General features: G+C 37.4%; 1 long non-coding RNA gene across 1 annotated transcript; it reads right to left on the minus strand.

The window, feature by feature from the left end:
- Positions 1 to 22: 22 nt before the first annotated feature.
- Positions 23 to 2,485, minus strand: LOC148343494 (uncharacterized). The gene is made up of 3 exons (XR_015844213.1): positions 2,345 to 2,485; positions 1,969 to 2,089; positions 23 to 385 (listed from the first exon to the last, which is right to left on the minus strand). It is a non-coding gene; the product is annotated as an uncharacterized LOC148343494 (long non-coding RNA).
- Between the last annotated feature and the right edge of the window lie 3,010 nt (positions 2,486 to 5,495).

Here is a 5,495-nt window from a genome sequence, read left to right on the forward strand (position 1 = left end):
TGTTTTTTTTATTGGTTTTGTTTCTTGAAGTATATTCTTAAAATGATTTATAATCAACAGCAGTGACAATATTGGCTCTGACAGAGGTTAACTAGGACAAACAGGAGAGTGTGACAGGCACGGAGGGGCAAGCCAAAAGGAATCCACGTGAGCAAGAGCGGAGCTGGGCCTTGAAGCCAATGGCGGTTTCAAGTGGCCGCACGGTTCTTTGCGTTGCAAAGCAGCCCAACCATCCACCAGGCCAACCCCATCCAGTGGCAGTCTGCTAGGTTCACACTGGCCACATTCCTTGTTCCATTACTTCTGGGACTACCGGTGACAGTGCAACGCTTTTTTTTCCCCAGCATACCGCTTGTAAGTGTGACCTGCTTCGTGAGCAAAAGCCCTTTGAAAAAAAAAAAACGCAGCTGTGACAATGTTGAAATCGAGTTGTCTGAGATCGCGATTTGGGCCCTAAAACGATAAATCGTTCAGCCCTACATTCATGCATCCATGATTTCACTCTAAAAACAATTCAGGTAAAAAATAAGGGAACACCCCAACATTATGGGTTAAATAAATAACCCACAAAACAACCCCATTGTTGTTTAGAATCAGAATCAGAAATCCCTTTATTGTCATTGTACAGTGTGCAACGAGATTAGAGAGCTCCCCTGTCCAGTGGAATACAACAATAATTGAATCAAATATATAAATTAGATAAATAATAATGAGATGGAAAATAATACGAAATTGGATAAATAAAAACACATTACGTCGCTGTTCTGCAAGGTAAGGGTGGTCGTTTGTGTGTGTGTGTGTGTGCGGGGGGGGGGGGGGGTGTGAGAGAGTTCAGAATGGTGATGGCTCTCGGGAAGAAACTGTTTTTCAGGCTATTAGTCTTTGATTTGATGCACCTGTAGCGTCTGCCAGAGGGCAACAGGTCAAACAGGTGTGAGTTCGGGTGAGTATTGTCCTTGACAATATTGAGAGCTCTGCTGAGTGTACAAATTCTAGCAACATTTGTTTTATAAAACTAGTGAATATGTGCATTTGTATTGGCGGACTCTGTTTTACTGGAACTTTGAAAACATGCTTATTGAGCTTTATTTGATATATATCTTTTTATTTTTATCAATTATGCTTTATTAAAGGGATTTGAAACACATGAAATAGTAGAACAACACATTTTCATTTAGGAAAGCAAATATACTGTACAACGAAACATATACAAAATTAATTCAATAAAAATAATGGTAGTAATAATTCTGAATACAAAAGGCAACATTTTTTATTACACAATGAACGGGTCCTGAAACGATGACGTCACACTGTGAAATATCAAATAGGTTTTCAGAGTGTAAACAGCCTTCATCCACCAGGTGACGCTAGAGACCAAGTAATAATTTTGCTTGCGCTGACATTAGTGCTTCCGGTTTCTTTTATTCCAAGATCAAAATTAGCCGAGACAAGACTCTTGTGTGCGCGTTCCCGTCCTGGTGACATTCACTCACTTGCACCCTCGTAAGGCGTGCAAGTGAATATGATTTGAAAAAAAACAAATATAACACACTCTATTTGACTGAACATTGCAGTTAATTTTGGTACTGTGTTATGCTGACTGTGCTATTAATGTTACGTATGCTTTCAAAAGCAAGAGGGCAAACATCAGAAAGACGGACAGACCATAATACAAAACAAAGATAAGGGAGCTGGGACAATATGGAAATGTGTCAATAATAGGGATGTAACGGTATTGTAAATATTGTGGTATCTCTTAGGTGGGTGCACACGTTTTTTTCTCCATCTGATTAGTTAACGGGATGTGGGGGATTTCACATGTTGTCATTGGGACACTGTGCACTAAAACAACAACAAAGACAACAACAAAAGGATTTTAAAGTCAGCCAATAACTTTTCAATCTAGATGATAATGTTTTGATACAAATTTAAAATCTATAAATCTATGGCATGAGTTGGCCTACTCACTCTGGTCTCTGTTCTGTGGAGTGGAGCTGGAATCCATAAGGGGACAGCTTCCACATTAGGTGGCCAATTTTGAAAGGGAAAATGTTGGCCTCCCTCCATCTGACCACCTTTACTTGTGCTCCTGTAAAATAATCTACAATGAGAATTGCTGCTGTAATGTAGATTTAGTTTATAATAGTTGGTTAAATGTTCTTTGGATGAATGCATATAATTGTTTGGCAATATTTTAAGCCTCTACAACAGGGGTAGGCAAACATTTTGATTGGTGGGCCACAATAAAATGCATTTTTGCCACTGATTTTTTTGCACCAGTGTCAAATACAACATTGAAAATACAACAACTTCCTGAAAAAATATCTGCATTTTTTTTTTTTACCTTACAGATTAAAACACTGTGTGTTGTCTTTGTTCTCTACCCACAGTCTGACTTAGTTTATTGGTGGGCGGACTCCTTGAGCAGCACTTGCCAGCAATCAACTAGCTGCACCTGTTGGTGATCATCCTTGGCTAGTATTTAGGGGCGATCCACCGAACTCTAACAGTCGTTAAAGTACATTTTCTTTTAAGTGTTCTGGACAAATTCGTGTTTCTGTTTGTTCGTAAATTCATGTCTAAGTACTTCCGTAAGAATGGCGGTTGTTGAACGCAGCCCTCACATTTTTACAGGGTCCCTCCGCTAGACAGATTTGTTTCATCACACGCAATGTCGGTTGAAATCATTCTTTCCCTCGTTCTCCGTCTCACGGGTCAAATTGTTGTTTTTATGGCTTGTGTCAAATTTATGTCTTTGGCTCTCCTGTGTGTGTGTCAGGTGTGCTTTATTAGTGAAAAAAATGTGAAGTGTTGTCACATGGATATGCAGACGGTGTGTGTAAGTGTGTGTGCGCGCGCGCGTGTGTGTGTTGCAAATGAATAGTCTCCGGAATTCAACACATGTAACCTAAGTAATTGAATATAACATGCGAGAATAATACAAAACCAGTAACACTATCACTCGGCATTACTGTGCACACTACTTCTAGTTTCATTTGATAAATGATTTTTGTTTAATGCTTAACACCTGTAGCAAATATGAACCTGCAAATGTTAATGATTGCCAATCTGTCACGTAAATGCTTACGCTAATGCCACTAACAATACAACTTCAGTTCCTCAACCCTTGAGGTTGTGTTTATTTTAGCCACAATTTTTAATGTAATTTTATTTTTAATTTATTTTATTTATACTTGGTTTCAAATCACACTTGTTAGTTTTTAGTTGACTAAATCCAGCATTTTAATCCAAGAAAACGTTTTTTTAATTGTCTAGATTTACTAAACAAAAAACATCATTTAATCAGGACCTTCATTATACCCCTTGACATTTTTTTTAATCAGCAAATAATATTGCACATTTTCATGTTACGAGTTTAACAGTCCACAGACTTCGAATGACGATAAGTGCCATGCATACCGCTTCTAAAGTTAGATGCAGGCATGCATGCGCCCGAATGCTAATAAAGCTAGAATAGGATGCCTTCTCTGCCAAGTTGCCAACTTCTAAAGTTGATTTGTGGGCGTCAGTATTAAATTTCTTTATATTAATTAGTTTTTGTTTTTTTTCATTTCTTCAAACGAAGAAATGAAAAAACTACTCATACTTATATCTTAATTGTTTTAGACTATTCTGCTGTACTTTACAGTATTCCTAATATTGTATTTCTTATTTATATTGTTCTTTGAATACTATTATGTGACTGAGTGATGTGAGAGTTGCCCTCTAAAAAGGCATTTTAATAATTATGAATCATGGTGTGCTGCTTTGATGAGGCAATGGTGATGAAAGCCAAAGCATATACATCAAGAGAGAAAAAGAATATGTATATTTATATGCTATGTATGACTTGTCACATGACTGTATATGTTAATGTAACCTACTTTTCTGCTATAATAGGTCAAAAACACACGTGGATGGAGGCTATCGTTTCATCATTTCCTTTAATGTAATAAGGACTTGGCCCATCAAAGGAAATACGTATAGCGAAGACCAGAAGTTTTGTTCAACTGAATTTTTTAATTTTAACCTCCTGAGCAGCTGCTTGGGATTTATTTTCACCATGGGATTAGTAGTTGGACCAGATAAGGCACTTCATCATACATGTAAAAAAAATAGTTGGCCAGTATTTACCTTTCCATGTATTTTTTTAATTTTATTTTAACTTGGCCATACTTATCATTTCTAATCTTTCAAATGAATCCAAAAAGGTTTTGACCTTAACACTCGCCAGCACTATTCTGGCATTAAAATATTTGGACAAATTTAGTAATTACATTAATTAGGACCATCAATTTGCTCAGAGCCAAAGAAAATTCCAATTGCAGCATTATAAAACATTTGCATCATAGCCACTGGTGACTGGTTAACAAATTTAAATCTAAACCCTTACTACTTTTTATTTTAAAACATGCAAAAAGCTTACTTGGAATGGTTTAATTTTTGTGAGATATTACAGAACCTAAGTCCAAAAGGGGTGTGTCTTTCTGAATAGAGAGTGATCTGCATCAATGAGATTGTTTCTACTTCAGAAAAGGAACAAAGCTTGTTGGGTAGAATTACAGTGTATTCCAAAATTATTTGGTATTGTATGCTATCATGTACCATCCGTTATCTGCAGCTTTTCCTCATGTGGGTTGAGGACATACTGGGGCCTATCCCAGCCGTCTTCGGGCACTGGACGGGGTACAGCAACCAATCCCAGGGCACACTAAGACAAACAACCATCCAAACTCAAAATCACACCTAGGGACAATTTCGAGTGTTCAATCAACCTACAATGCTCTTCTTTTAGAATGTGGGAGAAACTCTGAGTAGGCAGAGAAACCCCTCACAGGAAGGCCGTTGCCGGAATCGAACCATGCACTTCTGTACTCTGAGGCGGCCATGCTAACCAATCTATTGCCGCGCCACGTAGCTATTATATACATACATGTTCATATATTACACCATATGGAAAGTGCTTTATTAGAGCTCCGGATGTTGTGAAATGCGCTATAGAAATAAAGCTGTATTGTATATTTCCGCACATAAACCCAAGCATGTGCATTCACATCGTCCACTGGTATAGTTAATTTTGCAATGTACAGTTTTTGTGTTCTCCTGAAGTGGCGTGTACTCAGTGTTTACTACTGAAAAACTTTTTGAACCTCAAAATTGCTAACTTTGACCTGCAGAAAAACAGGACGGTTTAACAACAAAACAATCAACCTTTCACAATTCTCAGTAGATCAATAACTTATCATTTCAACTGGAAAGCCTAAAATAACCTCCATTTCTTTTAAGAGATGTTTCAAAGTTCAAGTTAATATTGTCCCCCCCTGCTGACCATTTGAGGACTCATCCTTCAATTGTACCGTCAATCTCCCATTCATCCACTTTATTAATTACCTGAGCCTGATGACTGCACAAATTACTTTTCCATAAATATTTTAATGTTTCCTTTAGCAAAGACAAAAAACACTTCACTATCAAATCAATCCACACATGACAAA

The sequence above is a fragment of the Idiotropiscis lumnitzeri genome, chromosome 1, assembly GCF_059441095.1.
Source record: "Idiotropiscis lumnitzeri isolate Australia: NSW breed Sydney's pygmy pipehorse chromosome 1, RoL_Ilum_1.0, whole genome shotgun sequence".
Classification (NCBI taxonomy): Eukaryota; Metazoa; Chordata; class Actinopteri; order Syngnathiformes; family Syngnathidae; genus Idiotropiscis; species Idiotropiscis lumnitzeri.